The sequence below is a fragment of the Phascolarctos cinereus genome, unplaced genomic scaffold (genome assembly GCF_003287225.1).
Source record: "Phascolarctos cinereus isolate Bilbo 61053 unplaced genomic scaffold, phaCin_HiC Scaffold_7;HRSCAF=346, whole genome shotgun sequence".
In the NCBI taxonomy this organism is placed as follows: Eukaryota; Metazoa; Chordata; class Mammalia; order Diprotodontia; family Phascolarctidae; genus Phascolarctos; species Phascolarctos cinereus.
Window position 1 is genome coordinate 91,776,633 of NW_027556180.1, and position 24,703 is coordinate 91,801,335.

General features: G+C 37.0%; 1 protein-coding gene and 1 pseudogene across 9 annotated transcripts in view; both read right to left on the reverse strand.

Moving 5' to 3' along the window:
- DGKH (diacylglycerol kinase eta) overlaps window positions 1–24,703 on the reverse strand; it is a 226,951-nt gene that overhangs the window by 104,321 nt on the left and 97,927 nt on the right. The gene's annotated exons all lie outside the window — the stretch shown is intronic.
- LOC144454810 (ribonuclease H1-like) lies at window positions 17,700–18,407 on the reverse strand (annotated as a pseudogene).

A 24,703-nucleotide genomic window follows, 5' to 3' on the forward strand; every position in this document is an offset into this window, starting at 1 on the left:
CGCCTTCCCCCATAGTCTCCATTTTATAGATGAATGTGTCTAAATTCATATTTGAACTCAGGTCTTCCTAACTCCAGGTACAGAACATTATCTGTTATGCTGCTACCTAAGTGTGAGCCAAGCACTGGAGACACAAAGAAATAAAATGAAAGTTTCTGCCCTCAAGGGGCTTACATTCTAACAGATGGGACAACATGTATATCTATAATTATAGATGAAATATATAAAAAGCAAATGCAAGATAACCTTGGATAAGAAGGCACTGAGAGCTAGAACAAGAAAAGTCTCCTAAAGTCATCAACTGTCCGGACTCAATAATCTCAAACACTTGAACCATTCTTCAGAAAATCTACATCCTCACTCTTAGGTTGTTTCTTTTGCTCCTTCAAGATTTCCTCCAGTTGTTTTCTGGGGGTTTTTTTTGTTGTTTTTACATTGGAGACCACAACAAAATCCAAGGCCATGATAAAATGGCAACACAAATTTTAAGGGATCTCCCTGGCTGTAAAGGTACTCCCACTTCTATGTTTCACAGATTTGTTTTGACATCCCCTCCCCTTTTGAGGGAATGATAATATTTCCCCTAAAGCTTAGGAAATGTTGGGTCTATCCTAGGAAAATGGTAACATAGGCATTCTTGCTTAGTAAGAAGTCCTACCTTTACTCTGCCCTCCCAGGCATGACAAGAATATCTTAGGGACCTCAGAATTCATCTAGGCCAACACACTACCTAAAGCATGGCCTCCCATTTGTAGCACCCCTGATGGACAGACATCTAGTCTTCATTTAGGAACTGCAATTTTGAAGCAACACTGATAATGAATGATCTTTTTGTATGGTTTTAATTGTTAGCTTTTCCTTATATTGAAAAATCTTCTTTCTTGTAGCTTCCATCTATTGGCCCTAATCTTAGCCCTCCTGGACCAAGCTGAAAAACTCAGTAAAACAAGCTTATGCTGAATAATGCAGAGATAAAATGGTTTAATTATTTGACTTGGTAATAGGGTCTAGTTTGTCACTAAGGTGTTCTAGGAAGAATGGAATCAGTGCTAAAAGTGACCTTTGAGCTCACTCTCAACTTTCTACTCAATGTAAGTATCTCCTTTAGGATATTCTGGCAAAGTCAGACTTGAATTTCTCCAGTGACAGAGAATTAATTGCCTGTTAAGGCATCATCCCATTCCACAGTGGAAAAACTATAATTGATATTGGAAGTCAATTCTTATGTGAGAAAAAAAAAACCCGTCTTTCCTTTAGCTTCCAATCTTAGGTCCTAGTGCTGTTCCCTGGAGTCATACAAAATAAGTGGACTCCACCGTCTATATGATGGCCTTAAAATATTTGAAGACAGCTACCACATTCTCACAAGCCTTTTCTTCCCCAATTCCTTTAACTTATCATCATATGGAATGATTTCAAATATCCCCACCACTCTGGGTCATTTTCTTCTGGACAAACTCCAGTTTGTCAATGCTCCTCCTAAAAGTGTTTGTTGAGTTAAATTAAATTGAGTACCAAGTTGTACTCTAGCCAATGCAAAGGACAATGTGGGTATTTCCTTATTCTGTTGTATTCAACTTAACTAGTAGATATTGAGCATTTACTATGTGCCAGGCACTATGCTAAGCACTGGAAATAAAGTCAGAAATGAGAGCCCTTTCCTTCAAAAAGGTTATATTCTGCTGGAGGATACAACATGTACAGAGATAAATAAGCACAAGAGTGGTAGACAATAAATACATACTGATGAGGTACTAATAACTGTGGGAATCAGGAAAGACCTTAGGGAGGAGATGGCATCTGAGCTGAGCCTTGAAGGAGCCTAAGGGCCCCAAGGGTCGAAGATAAGGAGGGAGAGTATTCCAGGAATGCCAGACAGCTTATACAAAAAGCATGGAAGGAGATGATATGTCATGAACAGGAAATAGCAAGTATGTGTCATCAGTCTGGAAAGATAGGGGAGAACCTGATTGTGAAGGACATTAAATGACTAAAGGAGGAGTCTGTATTTATCTTAGGAGCAATAGGGGGTCACTAATGCTTCTTGAGCAGGGGAGTGACATAGAGCTGTGCTTCAGGAATACAAATTTGGCAACTGTATGGAGAATGGGAATGAAGAAGGGAAGGGCTGACTGCAACCAGAACAATTAGGAGACTATTACAATAATCTAGGGGAGAGGCGATGAGTGCTCAGCTGGTAAGACTGTGGTATAAATGGAGAATCTTTCCCATAAGACTTGTCATTAGCATGTTAAAGTTGTCTCTGAACTCTGCTAAGCCAGGTAGTCCATTATCCAGCTACAATGCAGCAAGGGAGTCCAGGGGTCATGGGACAGGGAGGAGAGAGAGCTACTGGTCAGTCCAGGGGCTGGGAAGAGGAGCCAGGTCATTCTGCTTGGCAAGTTCTGCCCAATGTCTGACAAGGGTACCCTAAAAATACCCAAAGAATATATAATTTTCAGAAGTCTATTTGGAATCATTTTGGCTCTTGCCCACTGTTCACTGGCAGTTATGGCCAATGGTCCTATTTGGCTACCGGTGATGATGTCTTGAAAGCCTTTCTGTCCTTTTCACTTTTGGCTGACTGGCATTTTCCTGATTGGTGAGTCATTGAGGCTAAATCACAGCTAGCTGCTCTATGGCAGGCTTTAGGTCCAACCCTCTAAGTATCACAAAGCAGACCTTCAAAATAAAAGAGAAGACACATGAGTTAGCAGTAAGGTACCGTCAATGCTATTTAGTGTTGCACCTGATCGACATATAAGCAAAGGGTTTCTTATTCTTCTTCTTATTATTATTATTATTATTATTTTTCCCCCCTTAGGCAACTGGGTTTAAGTGACTTGCCCAGAGTCACACAGCTAGTAAGTGTCAAGTGTCTGGTCTGAGGCTGGATTTGAACTCAGGTCCTCCTGACTTCAGGGCTGGTGCTGTATCTACTGCACCACCTAGCTGCCCCACACTAAGGGTTTTTGTATGTTAAACTTTTAATACTATATTTTTCTAGGTACAATTTTGTTTTGTTGCTTACTTGTTTCATTCATGTTTGATTCTTTGCGACCCCATTTGGGTTTTTCTTGGCAAATATACTGGAGTGGTTTGCCATTTCCTTCTCCAGCTCATTTCACAGATGAGGAAACTGAGGCAAAAAGGGTTAAGTGACTTGCCCAGGGTCACATAGCTAGTAAGTGTCTGAGGCCAGATTTGAATTCAGGAAGATGTCTTCCTGATTCCAGGATTAGTGCTCTGTCTACTCCGCCACCTAGCGGACTCTCTAGGTACACAACACGTATTTATAAATCCAAATGATAGGGAAAACTGAATAAGCTGAACTTGATATAAACAATACTTTGCTAATTACTTGGAAATGATGAAATGCTATTCACTTGTAACAATAACAAGAAAATTTGCAAATACTGAAAATTAAAAAGATTTTGATGAGGATGCTTTGTAATTATATAACCCATTTTCCCCTCCCAAAAAAAACATGTTAATAGATATAGAATCATCTCATCATAAGGTAGAAAAACCTCCTACCTTATAAGAAGCAGATCAATACATCAATCTCCAGAAGCTACTTAATCTCCCTAACTTTAGAAAAAGTACACCCAAATCATCCCACACATGCTCCTTAGAATATCATTGTGAATTAAGTACAAAATGGACTTTATTATTACTTATTGTACATGAAGAAGTTGATAGGGTATTAGGACTGGACCTCTGCTGCAATTAGTACAGGGAACACCCTGGAGAGTTCTAGTTGCAAAAAGCTTCCTGCAGGGCTGAGAGGTCTTTAAATGACAACTGTCATAGAGCCAGGATATGTCAGGCAGGATTTAAACACTAGTCATCCTGGCCAGTTCTCTATCCACTACAGCAAGCTGCCTCTTTAAAGGAGGTGATAGCGATAGCCAATAGAATGGACATATAGGGGCAGCTAGGTGGTGCAGTGGATAAAGCACCGGCCCTGAAGGCAGGAGGACCTGGGTTCAAATCTGGCCTCAGACCAAACACTTGGCACTTACTAGCTGTGTGACCCTGGGCAAGTCACTTAACCCCAATTGCCTAAAAAAGCAAAAAAAAAAAAAAGGAATGGATATATAACACCTGGGTCTTAAGATTCTCATGATTCTCTTGTTTTAACTATTTGTATATGCAAACACATATAGGAAAGTGAAAGCCTAGTCTAATATACAGAAAACTAAGCTGGCAATTTAAAACTATGACCTGTTTTACTTTATGGCTCAGTAAGCCCTCTATTTTTCTTCATACTTCATACTCCAAATAAGTTAGTAATATGTATCAGTTGAGGAACCAACCTACTGTGATGGTGGCTAATGATGATGGGCTGGGTATCAGATAAGAAGAGGTAATGGAAGGACACAAGAAATCCTTGTGGTAAAAACTGAAACATTACAAAAGACGTGTCATTAGATTTCTTATTCCAGCTTCTAAAATATTCTAGGGCTAAGTGACTACCGTTTTTAAAATAAAGACCATTTACCAATTCTTTTTTCTATTTTGAGACTGTAGTGATTTCACAAGTTTTTTAAATATATATGTGATGAACAGAATATAAATTCTGGTATCTGTTTCTGTGGAAATTAGCCCCACAGTCTCTGGTACAACCAGTAGTAATGTTTTCATGATATCTTACAGATAAAATTATTTTTAAATGGGATCCTAAGATCTTTAAAACAAAAGTCTTCTTCCTTTAGTTATCAACATTTATTAAGCATCTGCTGTGTGCTAGACACTGTGCTAATAAGCTTAGAATACAAAACTAAAAACAGTCCCAGCTCTCAGAGGTCACAATCTAATGAGGGAGCCAACATGCAAAGACCTATGCACAAACAAGATACATAGAAGATCAACTGGAGATCCTCTCAGAGGGAAGATACTAAGGTTAAGGACCGAAAAGGCTCCCTGCAAAAGCAAAGAAGGTCCTTGCCTTCAAGGAGGTTCTATTTTAAAAGGGGAAAATGTACCCAAAGGGGCAGTAACTAGGGAGGGGCACTTTGGTCTGGAGAGAAGGATGGTGAGTAGAAGCCATCTGAAATCATGATACAGTGACAGTACATTAACACTTAACATGTTCATTGGAATAACCACTTCACTCCTTACCTTTCCTATGCACCTTTTTTATCTGGAAGAAGAAAGCTGATGTCCAGCTACTGCACCTTGTCAAAGTCTTAAATATATCCACATAATGCATTTGTAAACAGAAAAAAATGCATTTGAATTCCTGTGGAGGTCACGCTTTCATGGCTACCTCTTGGATACAGGGTACCTGGGCTTTGGCTAAGAAGGAACTACTTTCCATTTTCCCAAAGATTTGAAAGGGGGAGACCATGAGGAAATGTGAGAGAGGCTGACAGTGAAGTCCCTTAAAAGCTCATGGAACACTCTTGCTGGCTTGTCTGGCCATCCTGTACTCCATTCTAGGAATCTAGACAAACTTGGCAACTAGCTTGGAGACCTACCTTCAAAATCTCCTTAGAGATCCTGGTGTTGAGTGTAGGGACTGTTATTTTTAGCAGGTATATCATGCCTACAAATCACATATTGTATATAATGACAGTGTACAATATGCCAAGAAAGACACGGAACTGTTCTTTTGCAGGACAATTGAGTACACTGGGGTTAAACGAAGTCAGAATTAAAAGTCACCTTGATTTATGGCAGAATATATCCTGTGAGGCTTTTGTACTCCCACAAATCTAAATATACATTATAATTCTATTATCTTAATATTACAACGAGATTGTTGAGTCATTCAGCAGCCTTCATGAAATTTCCAATTTGCTTCCTTATAATCATACCCTAATCTTCTATATTAGAATCAACTTTTATGACAGAAAGTACCTTTTCTTTAAAATAACCCAATAATGACTTTAACCATGATTAAAAATAAGATACCTTTAGACAATTTAGTGATAATAGAAAAATAGAATAAAGAAATTCAGCATATAATAACACTGCTTGGGGGGGGTGTCTCATTTCTAAGTACCTTTTATAATACAACATGTACATAAGTAAATGCAAAATAAATGCAAAGCAATCAGGCTCCAACCTATCTTGCCAGACTGGTTTTATATTACTCATGCTTACATGTGCTATTCACCCAGTGCTCAGAAAACACTCCTCTTCACCTGTGCCTCTTAGATTCATCAGTGCCTCTTTCTGCAAGAGGTTTTTCCAGATTCATTCACTTATTAATGCTCTCTCATGCCCCCAGAAACTATTTGGTATATACTTTGCATGGATCTACCCTTTGACTCATTTGTGACCAGCTGCACTGCTTTTGGACTCCAGCATCCTCCTATTCCAGCTACCTTCCCTCCACCCCTGGCTTTTCAGCTTCCATTCTTGTGTTGTCTTCCCCCATTAGATTTTAAGCTCACATGATGGCAGGGAGTGTATCAGTCTTTATGTGTATTTGTATCCCTAGCGCTTAACATAATGCCAGGCACATAGTAAGCATCTAACAAATGTTTATACCACCACTCTACTCCAAAGAGATCAAAGACAGACAAAAAAAGGTCATATATGCACAAAAATATTTGTAGCTGTTCTTTTATGGTGTCAAGGAATTGGAAACTAAGAGATTCCATCAACTGGGGAATGGCTGAATAAATTAGGCTATAAGAAACTATAAAAGGGAATGTTTCAGAGAAATCTAGGAAGATTTGTATGAACTGATAAAGTGTGAAATTTATACAGTTTATACAATTATAACACTGTAGTGGCAAACAATTCTGAAAGACATAAGAACTCTGATCAATGTAATAATCAGCCATGATTTCAGAGGAACAATGATAAACCATGCCACCTACCACAGACCAAGAAGTGATAAACTAAATATCCGAATAGAATTTATATTTTTGGACATCAACAAAAAAGGAATTTGTTTTCCTTGACTTTACATGTTTGTTACAAGTGTTCTTTTTTCTCTTCCCCCCCTCCCAATTTGGAGGGAGGATAGGAGGAGAGAAAATAAATGCTTGTTAATTGAAAAAAAAAAACAAAGATCATCAATAACTTAAAGATTTAAAAAAAAAAAGGCCTGGCATGATTATCCTGAAGAAGAGAATGGACATTAGACATTTTGTGCTCAATCCCAAGGGGCACAATTGGGAAAAAGCTGAGGATGGGATAGAAGATACAGTGTAGAAAGAGACAGATTAGATTTTAATGTCAGAGATGTTTTATAACAATTCCAACTATCCTAAAATGGAATAAGCTTCCTTGGAAAGTCCCAAATCTCCAAATACTGTAGTTATTCAAGCAAAAGCTTGTCAGGGATACTGTAGAGGGATTTCCTATTCAAGTATAAGTTGAGCTAGATGACCTCTGTGATCCCTCCCAACTCTCAGATTCTTTGATTCTTTAACTACAAAACTGATATTCTCACTACACATGAAACTAGAAAACTAAAGGAGATTGCAACTAAATAGAAGAATGGTCCACAGGTTCCTTGGAGAAGTAAATAAAGGAGTCTAGAAGAGTTGGTTTTGTTGTTCATCCAAAAGCAATAAGAAAAGTCATTTCTCAAGGCACTTAGCCATCTCATTTTGCAATGTGCACAATGGGAATTTGTAAAAAGACTACCATAAAGATAATTGAAAGTTATGTGCCATTATCTCTACTAAAGAGAATGAGGGTTGGAAAAATTCTTCTGAATTAAATCAACATCTTGATTTCTTGTTGACTTTGGCACAAAGCTGGGCATAGAAGGGATATGAAAAATACAGGGGAAAATATTTAAAAACTACATAGAAACTACACATATATGTTATAAATTATTTCTTCAAATAGAGCATTGGGAGTAATTGGACAGGGGCCTGGCACCAAATAACATCACAAAAAGTCCAACAGATTATATACTGAGAGGGTATTGTTGTTTTCACTAAAATAATAATTTCAAAATTAAGTATTTATGTACAGACAGTCCATCAACTTCTTAGTGCAAAGATCAAAATCAACATCAAACAAGATGAAAGAATAAAGTTGGAAGCATGATGTGGCATATAAATGTAAACAGTTTCAACCTGATCTGTTTAAAAAAGCCATTGATGTGTTTTAAAGGGGAAATATATAGAAGAGAAGATATTGGGTTAAGGAAGTTTAACCAATCAGTTGTTCTAAGGAGTAGGCCAAAAGGGCCAAGAGACAACCACACTTGGCAAATATTTTATCTCCTTGCCAAGTGGAAAGATAGAAACCAAGGAAAACACTGGTTTTGAACGTAAATTTACAAAGAAGAATGATGGAAAATTATAAACAATGTTAGCTTATAAAATAAGAACAGGATGAGGGAAAAACAAGTTTATAAGAAGCTCAGTGAGATAAATAATAATAATAACAATAATAACATTTTATAGTGCTTTAAAGTTTGCAAAGTGCTCTATATAAGTTATCTCATTTGATCCTCACAACAACCCTTTATAGTAGGTATTATTATTATACCAATTTTACAACTGAGGAAATGAAGGCTAAGAGAAATTGAATGATCTTCCACAGGTCATATAGCTAATTTGGGAAGTAAGAGTCAAATCCAAGTCGTCTTCATTCCAAGTCCAGCTTTCTTTTCAATATACCATGGTGTCAGATAATACTTGAAAGTATTTAAGTATGAAATTGGAAAGAGGGTAGGAAATGACTTGAAATCAGGAGACCTGGACTTGAATCTCAGCTTAGAGTTCATTTTAATATCTACACTGGAAAAATCCCAAAGGATATAGAATATTTGTTGCCCATATAATGACATGTAATTGAACAGATAGCTCATAGAGCTAGTCCATAAGAATTCTTGAACATCCACTGCAGATAGACAACAAATCGGGAACCAAAATTGAAGAAGAAGAGAACAAGCTGAACTGTACCTGAGAAATCATTTCATGACTTTTAATGAACCCAAGCATCTTCATGAAACAAAAACCTCCATTTCTTTTATTGATTCTAAGTGTCTGTCAGTCAGAGAAGAATTAGGATTGTGGGTAATGTCAGCAGATAGGTTCACTGGTTTGACACTCTATGGAAGATGTACATGGAAAATTTGCACTGGATAAAGAGATATCCATGGTTTCCAATATACACTCTTGGATGGGTACCCATGTCAATAAGATCACAGAGCCATAAAAATATCAAGAAAGTTGACTAAACTATACTGGAATGAAAAATTATTATTTTAGTAACTGAAAAGATTCTCTGCTCACAGAGTGATTTTTCAAAGGACTTTGAAGCTCTAAAGGATCTTATCAGCCCATACAAACATAAATTCTTAAGAGTTACAAAAATTTTAGGTAATTTAGCCATTTTATGGCTGAGGTCTAGGGGTATTAAGTGACTCGCCCTATACTGTATAGCAAATTAAGAGCCTAACTTCCAGTCCCATATTCTTCCAATCATATTAAAATTCTAGGAACAAAATTTTCATAATACATAGTCATACAGAGTTTGGTATCTCCTTAAACATTACACTGGTTATGCTGTATATGGAAATTTATGTTCTCTTTTAATATTAATTACAATAAAAAGGATCACAATGAACTGATCAATTATTTATGTAGACTGCCACATAGTCTTCCATTATAATTGAGCAATAGACAAGCAGTAGTTAATGGAAACTTTAAGATTATTACCATTACAGTTAATATTTTCAGTTTGTACCAGATAGATTGAAAAAATGCATTAGCAACATTCCCTTGGCACAGTCTCTTTTGATTTAATAACAGTAAATTGTTGTGCATAGGACACAATTGGCAATTTCAAAGCAAAGAAATTATTTTCTTTGTGTTGATCAACACAAAGTTGAAATATATTCCAAAAACTGTATTTTCCATTACATTTGGATAACAAATGAGAAGCTAGAAAATAGTTGAAATTCCTGAAGAGCCCAAAATAATCTGTAAAAATAACACCAGGTATTTTACTTTTAAGTTCCTAAATAGAATGTTTTGGGTTCCTAGGACATTCCAAAAGATCTTATAGTAAGTGTATGAGGCAAATATGGATTACTATACATGCATGATAGGCATTGATTAAGAAACAAAAGGATGAAATTAAAATTAACAAAGCAAACACAATAATTAAGCATAGAAGAAAATGAAAAGAAGGAAGAAACCAGGAAGTGTAACTTGCTTTCCCACCATGCTAGAAGGCAAAAGGAGAAAGATTAATCAGAGAGAAAATAAGAAATTCAATACCTACGTAATTTTCCACAATCATTCTACAGATTAAAAAAATCACATGTAGAAGGGTCATTGCCAAGGTTTTGTATCTTTCGTATAAACATCATACCCCACCTTGTATTACTTTGACTGTGCACATGTCTTATTTCCCGTAACAAATTATAAATTCTGGGAAGGAAAGGATTATATCTCATTCACTCATTCAGCCAACAAGCATTCATTAAGAACGGACTTTGCACAGAGCACTGTGCCAGGCACTAAAGAAAAAAAAAACCCAAAGGTTGAGATAAGACAAGGTTCCAGTTCTCATAGAGTTTATAAGAAGGAGATGATATACAACATCACATTTTAAAAGTGTATTACCAAGTAACAAAAGTAAGATGCTATGTGAAGTCCAGTGGAGGAAGTCATTACAAAATGGTGAGGTCAGGAAAAGCTTCATAAAAGAGGCATTTAGACTGGCTTTAATGGGCAGGTGGAAATTCAGGAAATGAAGAAGGGGAAGAAGGGCATTCTAGATATTGAAAACAGTGAACAAAAGCATGGAAGCGGGAGGGTGCATAGCATGTTCATGGAAAAAGAGTGGACCAAGCTGGCCTAAATGAAGAGTATATAGAAGGGAATGATAGGAAATGGGGCTAAAATAATAACATAACACCAGATTATGGACAGCCTTATGTGCCAGGCAAAGATGTTTGAACTCTAGTAAGGAAGTAATAGGGAGCCACTGAAAACTCCTGACATAACCAGATCTATACATTAGAAAGATTATTGTGCAAGTAGTACAAAGAACTCACCAGCTCTAAATTCTGCGTTTCGATGAATGATGTTGCTAAAGACAAAAATAATGAAATCAAGATACAGGGGACAGGTGCAGGAGAAAGAGAAAAGTTTTAAGGGAAAGATGGTAAACTCAGTTTGAACATGTTAAATTTGAAGCAGCAATGGGGCACCTAGGTAGAGATGTTATCTTTTTCTTCCCCAGTAGATAAAATAGTGACAGAGTGAGTGTTCAACAAACAGTTGTTTAAGAAAGGAATACATGCAGTATTAAAGAACTACAACTCGGTTCTTCAGAACTAGACATATGTTTTGCTACATTCAAACTAGATGCTTCAAAATTCCTGCCCTCAGGGGGCAAACAGTTGTTAATTAGACAACTTTGTTTCCCAATTTAAGTAACTACATAATATTTAAAATTTTAAAACATTGTTTGTAAAAATGACTCATTTGCTTAATGATCTTAATACAAAAGAACAAAACTGAACCTTGAAGATTCCTAATCCAATAAACACTTTAATTTCTAAATTAAAAATTGTAAGTGGGAGCAATGAGATCTCCCTCTTTTTTGAATGCCAAGAACAGCAATATATTGTCAGCACCATACATTTTGACACATAGTTTTGGCACTTCATTAAACATTGTGTCTTGTATTGTTCTCCAACTTTTCATGTGTATATATTATCTTATTCCTAAATTAAGTTTGTTAAGGACCTAATTAGCAAAGCGTAATACTTAGGTTCGAAACTCTGGATTAACCAAGAACTGGGTTCAAGTTTTTTTCCTCTAATATTCCGACACATGCTAGGTGGTATGGCAATATGCAAGTTGTTTAATCTCTCAGTGCCACAGTGAGAGGCTCTAAATGTTGACCCTAAATCACTTCACCCATAAGACAAGGGCTGCCAATCAGCATAGGTGCAGGGAGTTTCCATAATGGAAATTCCATGCACAGATGAAATCACAAGTCTGGTTTTTTTTAAAGGCATTGCTACTATGTCAAATGCTTCTTTTGTAGGACCCTACAATGCTAAGTCCATCATAGCCACCAGGTACATGGTATCTACTTGGTTACTTTTGACTCCTTGAATTGGGATACTAAAATTTGGGATCAACATTTGGCAGAGAAGAACTGGAAAATACTGGAAAGAAAAATCTGAAAGTTCTCAAATGTTTGCTCAAAGTGGCAATATAAGCTACCTCATAAAAATACATTTCTACATACAAATTTGTTTAATGGGCTTTTTGAAAAATTCAATAAAATCTGGTAAAAAAAATAAGCATTAAATAAGCATGGTAAGTGAAACTATATATAATTATCCTCTCTCCTTCCCACTTTCCATGGTCACATTAACTAAAGTAGAAAGGTGTCTCAATTTCAATACTGCCAAGAAGACTTGGTGAAGCAGGTGAAATCAGAAAGCAAACAATGATATCTTTAGTTCTGCACAATTTCTTTATTCACAGTCTTTGGGGGAAGAAGATTCCTATGTCAATAAAAATAACTCATATTCCATGAGCATACCAAAACCCCCTTAATATCATCCCTCATTCTTTCCTCTTTTCCTCTGTTCTCTGATGGAAAAGTGACCTCTTCTCCAAGGCCAATCCTCATACTTGTAACCTTGATCCCATTCCCCTCTTGTTTTCTCCAGAGATTGTCCCCAAGTCATTATCCACCCCCCAAACTAATCTTCAATTTCTTTATTGGCTCATTCTCCTCCCACTATCAGAAACAAAACAGAACAAAATCTTTCATTGGGCCCCACCATCCCTACAAGCTACTGTCATAATATCTCTCTCTTCCTTACATAACCAAACTCTTAGAAAAAAAATCCATCTGTATCCATTTTCTCCATGTCTACTCTCTCTTCCTTCTCACACCCTTCAACCTTTTAATCGCCAAGCTAATAATGGCCTTTCCTTAATCCTCATTTTTTTTTAATCTTTACAAATCACTTAGACAAAGACAGATTGGGAAGGAATTCAGGGGAGCCAAAAGATAGAGGATGACTGAGAGTCAGATTCTGTTTTACATCAATGTCTCAGACAGATAGTTGACAGCTAAAGTGGACATTGGAGGTCACATCATCTAAATTGTTCATTTCATAGATGAGGAAAAATAGGTTCAGAACATCTTGTAAGATGCAGGATTACATCACCAAATTACATAGCTAGTTAGATGAAAAGCTGAAAGAAAGAGGTTTCATTTTTATATACTCTGAATAGACTCTTAACCTGTACCCATTTCAAACATCACAGGGAATCTACATGGGAAGACCCATTATATAACTAGTCTCACTTAATCAACATAACCAGCTCTCAGTCATGTAACCAAGTCAAAAGATGTCTTCCAGCTACATACCCCACTCTTATATTCCCTAGTCCTCTTGTCCCTTACCCAAGAATATCATCCCTAACCAGAGAATCATCCTAAAACCTACAAGACTGAATAACTAACATATAATACCTAGTCATCTTGGTACTCTTGATTTAAGTCCAGAGAAACTCCCATATTGAGTACTGTCCCTACTACCATGAGAAAGACTTAGATGGCAGTCATTAGTATCTTGAATCTATTGAATTAGTATCTTGCATCTAGTGCCAAGTACCTTCTTTTTAGATGAGTGGACTCACCCATTGTCCACAGGAAAGTTTTTGTCTCTCTACTCCTCTTATTCCCCCTCCCAACCATCTGTCCATTATCCTTTAGGAAAATAAAAACTCACTGATCTCAACTAGGACTGATGTGATTAGAGTAATTAACATAAAATTTAAAATGGTCAATAGACACAACCTCTTAGGAGTAGCTGTATCCCAAAAAAATTAGCTTGCTAAAACCCCAAAGAATTTCAGATGGGGGGTATGGATAGAATGGATATATTTAAGCAGAAAGGCTTGCAACCTAGATGTTATCCTTGACTACAGTCTTCTCTCACCTCTCATATCCAATCTGTTGTCACATCCTGTCAGTTTTACCTTCCTAACATCTCTCCTATATTCCTTTTTCTTTCCTCTGACACTGCCACCACCCTGATGCAGACCCAGGCTGTTATTACCCCAACTATCACAATAAACCTAAACTATCACAATACCTTGCTGGTTGATCTTCCTACTTCCATGTCATTCTCCACTACAGTTCATTTTCCATTCAGCTGTCAAACTGACCTTTCTAAAGCACAGATCCGACCACGTCACTGCCCATTCTCCATTCAATAAACTCCAGGAGCTTACTATCACCTCCGGGATCAAATATAAAATCCTCTGTTTGGTATTCAAAGACCTTTATAACCTGGCTCTCTCCTACCTTTTCGGTCTTCTTACACTGTAGTCCCACCACATACTCTATGATTCAATGACATCAGTCAACCTTACTATTCACATAAGACATTTCATCTTCCAACTCCAGGAATTTTTATTATTTGTCTCCCTATGTCTTAAATGTTTTCCCTCCTGACCTCTAACACCTGGATTCCTTGGTTTCCTTCAAGTCCTAGCTGAAATCCTACTTTCCATAGAAAGTCCTTCCCAACCCCCTTTAATTCTATGTCAGTCACTTCCCAGAAGCACAAGGGGATAACGGGTGAACAGATCACACTGCAGGTTAGTATCTTCTGATGGACAAGGTCATCATGATAAATTTCATGGGAGGCAGGCCAGAGGTTAAAGTTTGTCCATGAATGGTCACATTGCTTGGTCTTTGCATTTCACAGATTCTCTGGGTTGCACAGCATCCATTAAAAAAAATGGCTTATCTTTGAAATGAATCTGCATTATCTGTCCCTGGGGGAGCTGCACTAAGGGACATCTCTTGGAGGAGAAAGGGTGAGAACCTCTTAAAATTTCTGGGTTTAAAATTCTGGCCTAGCTCTGAGTAGCCCTTTCTAGAGTAAGTTCTGGAACTTTTCCCAACTGTGAGGGCTTTTAGGCTGAGGAAAGAACAGGTAGCTTAGCAGTACTTGTCCTTGTAGTATTAAAAGCAAAGGGTAGCACAAGCACTTTCTCCTCTAGATATGAGAGTTGCTAAGCTCTCTGGTTACATTAGTATGATTACATTATAGGTAAGATACTTTTGCAAAGCTGGCCTGGGAACCTGACCATCATTTACAACACTGTTATGTAAGGATATGGACCAAGTTCCAACCAGCGAATTTATAAATGAATTTTTAATTCAAAATGTTGGCAACTGAATACAAAGAGTCTATCATAAAATAACTCTATATCATATAACAATAATAATGTCTAGCACCTATATAAAGCTTAAGGGTTTGCAAGTCATTCCAAGTCAAGACAGACAGAGAGAGACACAGACCTAGAAAGATATTTCAAGGTCATCTAGTCTAACCTCCTGAACTTACACTTACAGAAACTGAAGCCAAGAGACAAGAAGTGATGTATCCAAGCTTACACACAGATCCAGAATATGAAGCCAAAAGATGTCTTCCAGCTACATATCCCACTCTTATATTCCCTAGTCCTCTTGTCCCTTACCCAAGAATACCATCCCCAACCAGAGAATCATCCTAAAACCTACAAGACTGAATAATTAACATATAATACCTAGTCATCTTGGTGTTCTTGATTTAAGTCCAGAGAAACTCCCAGATTGGGTACTCTCCCTACTATCACGAGAAAGCAACACACACTAACTTCTAATAATTAGTCCATTTATAAGTACAATTGAGTTCACGGGAATAAGATGTTTCATTTTGGTTTTTAGTTCAATTGAAATAAATATTTAGCTGGCTTTTGGTTTGTTTTGTTCTTAAATGTAAGTACATACAGACTGATTGGCAGAAAGGCTATATGAGCTGCTGAAACAAACAGCAAAGTAAGCGGGGATGATAAGAGGGAGTTTTAGTAAGGTTCACCTGCCCAAAGTTATCTCCCCCACTAACTGCTACGGTCCCCGAAATTCCCAGAATTAGTCATCCCTTAGGGAGGCAATCTAGCGTATGACATGAGAAAGAATACGACATTTCAAGTCAGAAAACCTGAATTCAAACCTTGGTTCTGCCTCATACTTTTTGTGTAACTTTAGGGGCAGCTAGGTGGCTCAGTGGATAGAGTGCCAGGGGTGGAGTCAGGAAGACTCGTCATCTTGAGTTCAAATCTGGCCTCAGATACTCACTAGCTATGTGACCTTGGGCAGGTCACTTAACTCTGCCTCAGTTTCTTCATCTGTACAATGAGCTGGAGAAGGAGACAGCAAACCACTCCAGTATCTTTGCTAAAAAAAAAAACCCAAATGGGGTCATGAAGAGTTGGATGGGACTGAACAACAACAATGCAAAATGTTTAACGTCTCACTTTTCTCGTCTTTAAAGCTGGACTAGATGACCTTTAAGGTTCTTTCCAAATACTTTTAGTGCAGCTACTTAGTCATCTAACAGGGACTCGAGAGAATGGGTAGAAAATATGCATTTGGGGGAGAAAAGGGAGGTTAAGTGATCTTGGACAAGTCCCTTAAGTTCTTATCATTTATAGAAAAAAGGGGTCGCACTAGCTGGTCTCTGAGGTTCCTTCCATGCTCCAAACCCATGGTCCACATAATGGGATTTTAAATTTACAGTCAAATATATTGATTGACCTAGTAGCTGTTCCCTTAATACCATCCTCCTCCCTTTTTCTCTTCTTTCTCCCCTTCTATGTGACTTGGATAGTTGGCATCTCATCAAAATTAAGTAACACGGCTACAGGAAGGCACGAAGAAATGCAGTAAGAGCAATTATAACCGCTATACGCGCGATACATACTTTCCTTACTCCACTGCAGCAAAATTTACAGGAATTTATTTTTGTCTTGTATTCCCAATGCCTAGCATAGTGCCTAACACGTACTATCATGGGTATTTAGTGAGTGCTCACTGAATAAATGCTTGTTGAATGAATTATTAATACCATTCACTGTTTTCTTTTGCTTTTAATGAAAAAACATTTATTGAATTTCTATTTCTACTAAGTTCCAAGTGCTATGCTCAGTACTGGGAATGGAAGATAATTACAGACAGTTAATGGTCAAGTTCACACTTGAATGGCCAGGGGAGAGGGGGTGGAGGGGGATGAGGGGGGGGTGAGAGAGGAGGAGGGAGAGACAACATGTTAGAGAGTTCAGTTGGTGAGTAAATGAAAAGACTTTTAAAAGTTCTAAGTCCTAAAAATCATAAGAATGCACCAGTGGGGCAAACTGCATGTCCTAGACAGGCATCTTTATATTGTCAGAAGGTCAGAGGATATTGGAATACTGTAGGGCATACAAGCAGGGCAAATGGTAAAGCCAGGAAGTCCTTAGAAAGCACAGATGGCACAGTTTGTTTCACAATTCATTTTTCCTGAAGGAAAAGTTGGTGACTCCCATTACCCTAAGTCATGTGAGCAGTCAAGCAGTCCTGGATTGGTTTCTAGGTAGTCTGGAGCAAGAGTTGAGCAGGTTAGAATTCAGTTGGATATGACAGAGATGAGAATATCTGCCTTTCTCTTATTGTTAGTACCCGTGAAAAATTTCTACAGTTGTTTATAGTATATTTACAGTACATACTATTTTTCTTTATATTATTGAAGAAAAAATTGCACATAGAAAAATTGAGAAAAGATATGAAGAAAAAAAAATTACCAAAGATAGCCATGGAAGACAACTCCAACATAAGGAGGTGGGGGTAAGGGTAAAGAGAAAATGCTTTGGAGATTGCAGGGTTAAAGAGAATGACACTTTAAACTAAATTTCACCATCTCAAAGTATTGATTGAGTCTTCTCACTTCTTTCTAGTTGCTTCTCTGGCTAATCTTTGAGCTTCAGCATTGTCTGCAACTTTTGAATAAGAGATACATACTTCCATTCAACATTTATGTCCTGAGTCATATTATCCAGCTTAGTGAATTGGTCTCTGTGAACAACATCTTCATTTTTACTTGTTTTCCAGACATTTTCTTTCCAATTGCCAATCCATTCATTCCTACCTTTGGTGATAAGCTGGTTATCTGTGCACATAATAAATCTGTCCTTATTTTGGGCCTTTGCTTGCTCAATCTCTTTGGTAGCTGTTTCTTTGGTTTGTCTGTCATGCAGAACGTGTACCACTTACATCTAGATCATGTTCTGGTCCCCATGAGATACCAATACCTCCTTGCACCCCTTTTCTTCCATTATTATTATTTTTTTTTAGGCAATTGGGATTAAGTGACTTGCCCAGGGTCACACAGCCAGTAAGTCAAGTGTTTGGTCTGAAGCCACATTTGAACTCAGGTACTCCTGACTTCAGGGCCAGTGCTCTATCCACTGCGCCACCTAGCTGTCCCTTTTTCTATTATTTTTGCAGGTACCTTTGACATACACAGTGGTAGGATCTGATTCCTGGTGGGATTGCCCATACTGACTTTCAGAGCCTCAAATCTGTCAACCATAATCATAGCTCCTTGGACTGTGTTTTCAACTCATCTCCACCCTTTCCAAAGGCTCTGTGAAAAAATAAAGGAAGTCAGACCTTCAGAGATTGTGAACTCGCAAACTGCAAACCCAGCAGTTTTAAAAGCCATTCACTGTTTTCTTAATACAATGATGGATAAACCATGCTCTTGAGGAAAGAATAGTGATGACAATTGAATGTTCACAAGTTATCGCTTTAGCACTGTGTTCTAGAATTTTGTCAGAAGTCAAAGACAAACTTGCCAAGCTGAAGCCTGCTGATGATGAGATCATAAATTTGGAAACGCAAGGAAACATAGGGGCCCAATCATTCCAATTCTCTCATTTTACAGATGAAGAAACTGACCGCCCCACAGCGGTAAAATGTCTTAACCTTCACAACCAGCTTTCCAGGCTTATTTCACAGGCCCCTTCATGGACTTTTAATTTCGGTCAAATTGGCCTACTTGCTGTTCCCTGTACTTAATCTTCCTTCTCCTGCCTAGATGATTTTGTACAGGCAGGACATATGAAGATTCTCTTGCTAGCACCCTCCCCTCAGCCCTCTCATCAGGCTCCTTACTATAATGCTATTGGATTACTAGAAAAAGTGTTTACTAAACACTGGGCTGCTTGTCAAGACCTAATCAGCAAATGACACTTGGTAGCAAACAACCTAATCTTGTAGTCAACACAATAAATTACTGTAACTCTAGAACTAAAATATTAGTACTATATAAAGGAATGAAAATGATAGAAAACTACATATGAAATAACCAGATGATCATATTATTATTGTTTTTATATAATTAGATACTCCGATTAAGGATAATGCTGATCATGTATATGTCCAGATTTCAACATGGCTTTGAAAATGACAGAATTAGGCAGATAATAAAGCATATGTTTAACCTAAACTAATATATTCTTTTTCTAGTGCATGGGTAATTTTGTATTTATTCAATTGCAAAACAACATAACAAAAAAGTTTTTAAGAGTCTATTTATCAAACCATCAAAATGAGGGGAAAATAAGAAGAAACTTTTACCATGAAGAATTAGAATACTAAGCATCTTATGATTTTTAAGTGTACAGGATTCCTTTCTAGTGAAAAAATACAACGTATCAGTTCCACTGAAATTAGCTATGAATTTTCACTTCCTGTTCCCTTAGACATGCTTTAGGCCTCTTCTAAGACATAGCACAGAATTCCTGCAAAAATAATAGATAGGCAAGAGAGGTAGCTAGGGCTTATGGCCAAATCTAGCCTTCAAAATCAAGTAACAACCAAACTTACTATCAATAAAGTCAAATATTAAATGAGTACATTACTCAGAATAGGTATCATTTTCATTAAAACTCTTTGTATCAGCTTGAAAATGAAGAAAAGAATTAGAGTGGGATAAAAAGTCCAAATGCTTCATAAATGTGGCTCCAGGCTTCAGCACTAATTGCCTCTGTGGCCTCCATTCCATTTCTTGATGTATCAAATTAATTTGATATTTTAGTTGTTTTGCTCAGAGCATTTTTTAAATGTAACCTGAAAAAGGAAATGCTAAAGGAATTTGAAGCTACACAGACTAATGAAAAGGGGAATTATTTGAAAGAACTAGATGACTCAGGAACCAAATAAATGAGGGAGTTTTAGTGACATGCTGTGAAGACAGTCTTCACAGAGACTGAGGGGGATTGGTTTTAATTTTAAGCTTATTTATGTTTATTACTACTTTCTAAAGGAATAATTAAGAGATTGGAAGACATCATTAAAGACATGTTGAGGTATATCACCTTACAATGGGTTCTGAAAAACAAATGATGTATGCCAATGAGAACCAGAAGCCTTAACTCCCTTATCACATAGCACAGTAAAATCTTAGGATCAATTAGGGAAATGGCAGCAAGAAATTAGAGAACATCAGTATATTGAATAGAAACTCATTTCTAAGATCTTACAGAGGATAGCTTAGTATAGTGCCTAGCACATAGCAGGTACTTAATAAATGCTATTGACTGACTAAGTGACCATTAAGTACTAAGTAGAGCCAGTTCATTTGGATTCTAACATCAGTCTTAGATTTGCTAAGAGATGCAATTCTCACAATGGTGAGAAAATCAATGGTGGCAAATCAAGTTTTCTTGATTGTACAGGACTTTTAAAATTTTATGTATTTATTTTTAGTTTTCAATATTCACTTTTATAAGATTTTGAGTTCTATGTTTTTCCCCCTCCCTTCCCATCCCCCTCCCCAAGACAGCATGCAATCTGTTATAGGCCATACATATACAATCATATTAAATATATTTCCACATTAGCCATGTTGTGAAAGAAGAATCAGAACAAAAGGGAAAAAACAAAGAAAGAAAAAACAAAAACAAAAAAAGAGAGAAAATAGTATGCTTCAATCTGCATTCAGACTCCATAGTTCTTTCTCTGGATATGGATAGCATTTTCCATCATGAGTGAACTTTTTTAAAAAATGAAAGATAAGGAGGTAAACCATTCTAGGGTAGTTAGGAGGTAAAGCAAAGAATAAATAGAATCTTCATTGCCAAATCTCAGTCCTTATCCTTTTTGGCCTCTCTGGGGCTTCTTACCCTATTACTCATTCCTCCTCACACTCTTCCCTTGACTTTTGTGACCCTGCTTTCTCTGAGTTCTCCTTCTACCTATCTGACCATTTCCTTCTGAGTCTCTTTGTAGATCATCTTCCACCCTTTCATTGTGGGAAGTCACCAAAGCTCTGTCCCAGACCTTTACCCTTTTTTTCTCCTCTCTCTCTCTCTCTCTCTCTCTGTCTGTCTCTCTCTCTCTCTCTCTCTCTCTCTCTCTCTCTCTCTCTCTTTCCCCCCCATCCTCTCAATGATCTCATCAGTTCTTATCTCTACACAGAAATAATCATCTATATATCCAATCTCTCTCTTCAGCTGCAGCACCACATTACCAGCTATCTGCAGGACTTCTACATTTGGGTGTCCTAGAGGCATCTCACTTGTCCAAGTAAGACATATTTTATCCCTTTAAACTCACCCCTCCTCCAAATTTCCCTTATTTAAATAAGGTCACCACATAGGTTTGCACCACTGAGTCATCCTTGTTTTTTCAGTCTCCCTCATCCCCTAAATCCAGTTAGTTACCAAGTGTTATTGCTTTTTACCTCCACAGCACCTCTTGCATTGATCCCTCTCTCTAAGCATGCCATCTCCATCTTATTTCTGGCCCTCAATCTCCCTCATCTGGAATATTAGAAAAGCTTTGCAACTGGCTTCTCTGCTTCATCTCTCACCCATCAGTCCACCCAGATGCCAAATTAGTATTACACAATGCTTTGTAGCTCAAGAAACTTCTGTGGCTCATTGTCTCCACGATAAAATACAGACTCCTTAGGCTACCATTTAAAGCCCTTTACAGGTTATCATCACAAGCTCCAGCTTTGCCTTTCCAGACGTAATTCATATGACTTCACTTTACATATTTGCATATGTAAATTTTTACATATTTTCATTTTACATTCGAGCCAAAAAAGCTACTCGGTTTTGCTTGGTCTTGGTATTCCTCCTCTTGCTACTTTGTTTGTACAAGTTTTGCCGAATCCCTGGAATGCACTCCTCTCCGCCCTGCTCCTTCCACCGTCAATCCTCAGCCCTACCCTCCACTTCTTTAAATTCTTAGCTTATTTCCTGTAAGACCTATCTCAGGTAGTGTCTCTTAAGAGTTTTTTCAGATTCAGTTGTTGTGTCTTCTTGTACTCAAATTATCTCAAACTATGATCTCTGTGTACAAGTAATATCACCTGTACCACCCACATGCAGAAAACTGGGGGACAAGTTGGGAGACTTTTTTTTTCCTTTTATATTTGTATTGCCAATATCTAGCAACATCTAGCAAGGTAAAATCTGAACTAAAATGACCCTTTGTTCCAAACATCATTTAAATCCCAGATCTTCCACATACTAACATCATTCAGTACTAAAAATAGGGGTTATCAAGTGGTGTTCATTTCATAGGATCCACTAAGCCTAAGTGGATTCTCAGTAACCATGGGATTTCATACTCAGCTGCAGGCCAATCATTAAGAATCTTAGCAGGGCGTTTATATTAAACCAAATAAACTACGTTTGTATTTATTTAACACAGTGACTTTATTTACATAAGGTATTCTCTATACACACAAAAGATACTTCAAATAGTATCATTGCCATTAATTTTTAAAAGTGACCATCAGCCTTAAAAACTAAGCAAAATCTTCATTAAAATTTAAGGAAAATAATTATTTCCACTGAAAAGTTTTGAAAAATTAATATTTACCTTATAATTGTTCTTTGATCATCCAAAAAGCCCCCTTTTTTAAGCATAGAATTTATACAACAAAATGTGATTACCATTTACATTTTTATAAGAATCATCTTTCCAACTAAAACTGTAGTTACTTCATAAATGGTAAATTATAATAAAAAACCAATCATCACTATACCTCTTTGAAGTAAAAAACACATGAAGGGCCTTTTCATAATAGATCTAACTCACACACACGAAATAGAAAATTCTACACAACTAAAGCATCAGAGAGTTTGTTACCATTGGTAAAGTGGTGGCACACAGTGATGATAAACTACATAGGAATTAATGGAATTAGTTTCTTTGGAATTTACTACCCTGTGGAGTTGGATTCTTTAAAAATTGGAGGATGAAAGGACATCAAGAGAAAAGCAATCAGATCCAGAAAGGTGGGGGAACTACATAAAGAGGAAATTGTCAAAGTTAATAAGACCTCTGAACTAGGATTCAGGAGATCTGGGTTCTAAGTCTCTATTCTATCACTAACTAATGTGACTTTGGGAAAGCCATTTATTTAACCTGTGAGGGTTACATGTTGCCTAGTCTGTAAGATGGAAACAATCACATAAGCCCACCTATCTCACAGAGACATTGAGGCTGAAATGAGAAAGAACACAAAAATGTTAAGAAAAAAGGCATAAAGCAACTTACAAAGGTAATAATTACTTTCTGCCTTTCTTTGTGTCCCCAGCACTCAGCACAGTGCTTGGCACAAAGTAGGAAATTAATAAATGCTAGTTGACTGACTGAATCTTACTTGACTATTAGAGTAAATATGGGTAGCTGAAAAGCTTTTGGAAAAATAACATTCTTCAGGTCCAAAGTGATTATTAGAACACAAATGTGCAGCTAACATTCCAAAATAAATCAATAGTACCAATGAACTGAAAGGCTTTTAAAACAACCTACCCTAAGGTCAGCCTCTCAGGGGTCAGCTTTTTCCATTAGCCTCAATCATAACACTGATACCTAAAGCCACATAAGATGCAAAGCTTCTTGGCTTTCAACACTAACACTGCTTTTGCCTGGTGTAAAAGAAACACATCATACCGTACAGTCAGACCTTAGTGGATCGTTTCTTTTAAAAGCATATTTACTTCTAATTTGAAGTTAGCTTGCCCATTAACTTCAACACCTGGGTTGAAACCAAAGTGACAACAATGAAATAAAAGGAAAAATCTTTCAGGCCACCACGTTTCTTTCTATTCTCAAAATGACAGCTTGTGTGTACCAGCAGTACTCTTGCTATGTCAACTATTACTGCAGTTGAAACACATAACAGAAAATAGATAAAGAAAGAGAATAAATACAAGTGGCAAAACAAATTCAAAAAGAGACTGAAAGTTCATAGGAAGGAGTAAGATAATGTGAAAATTCTCAACATGAATTTTAACAAAAATTAAACACACTGGTAATAGCAGAGAGGGAGTGGAATAGGTGCGAAATCATCACCAAACATTTATTGAATGACTATTATATACAATGGGGCTTGAGCTGCATACTAGTAACACAAAATTGAGTCCTTGCCCTGATAAATCACAAAACAATGTTTTAAACAAGAGCAAGCACATCAATTGACACAAAAAAAATTACAATACTTTTATTTTAAAGTAAAAATTTTTATCTTATCTCTATTTTTTATATTATGGATTTTAAAAAATGCACTGTGTCAAGTGATATAGGTTGGTCTTTCTAGGAATTCTTAAACGCTATTTCTTCTATAGTTCAATGTTGATCATATAGCAGACACTTAATAAGTATTTATTGATGGACTGATTGAGTACCAGAAGAATAGTAGAAAGGATAAGAAGTAGAAAAGTTAAAAGGAAGGAGGGATCCAAGAAGTGGACAAAGGATATGAAAAGTACTCAAAAGAACTGCAAACTAATAACCATCATATGAAAAAATACTCCAAATCACTAGTAATAAGAAATTCACATAGAAATAACCCCAAGGTTTTACCTTACACCATGCAAATTGCAAAGATGAGAAA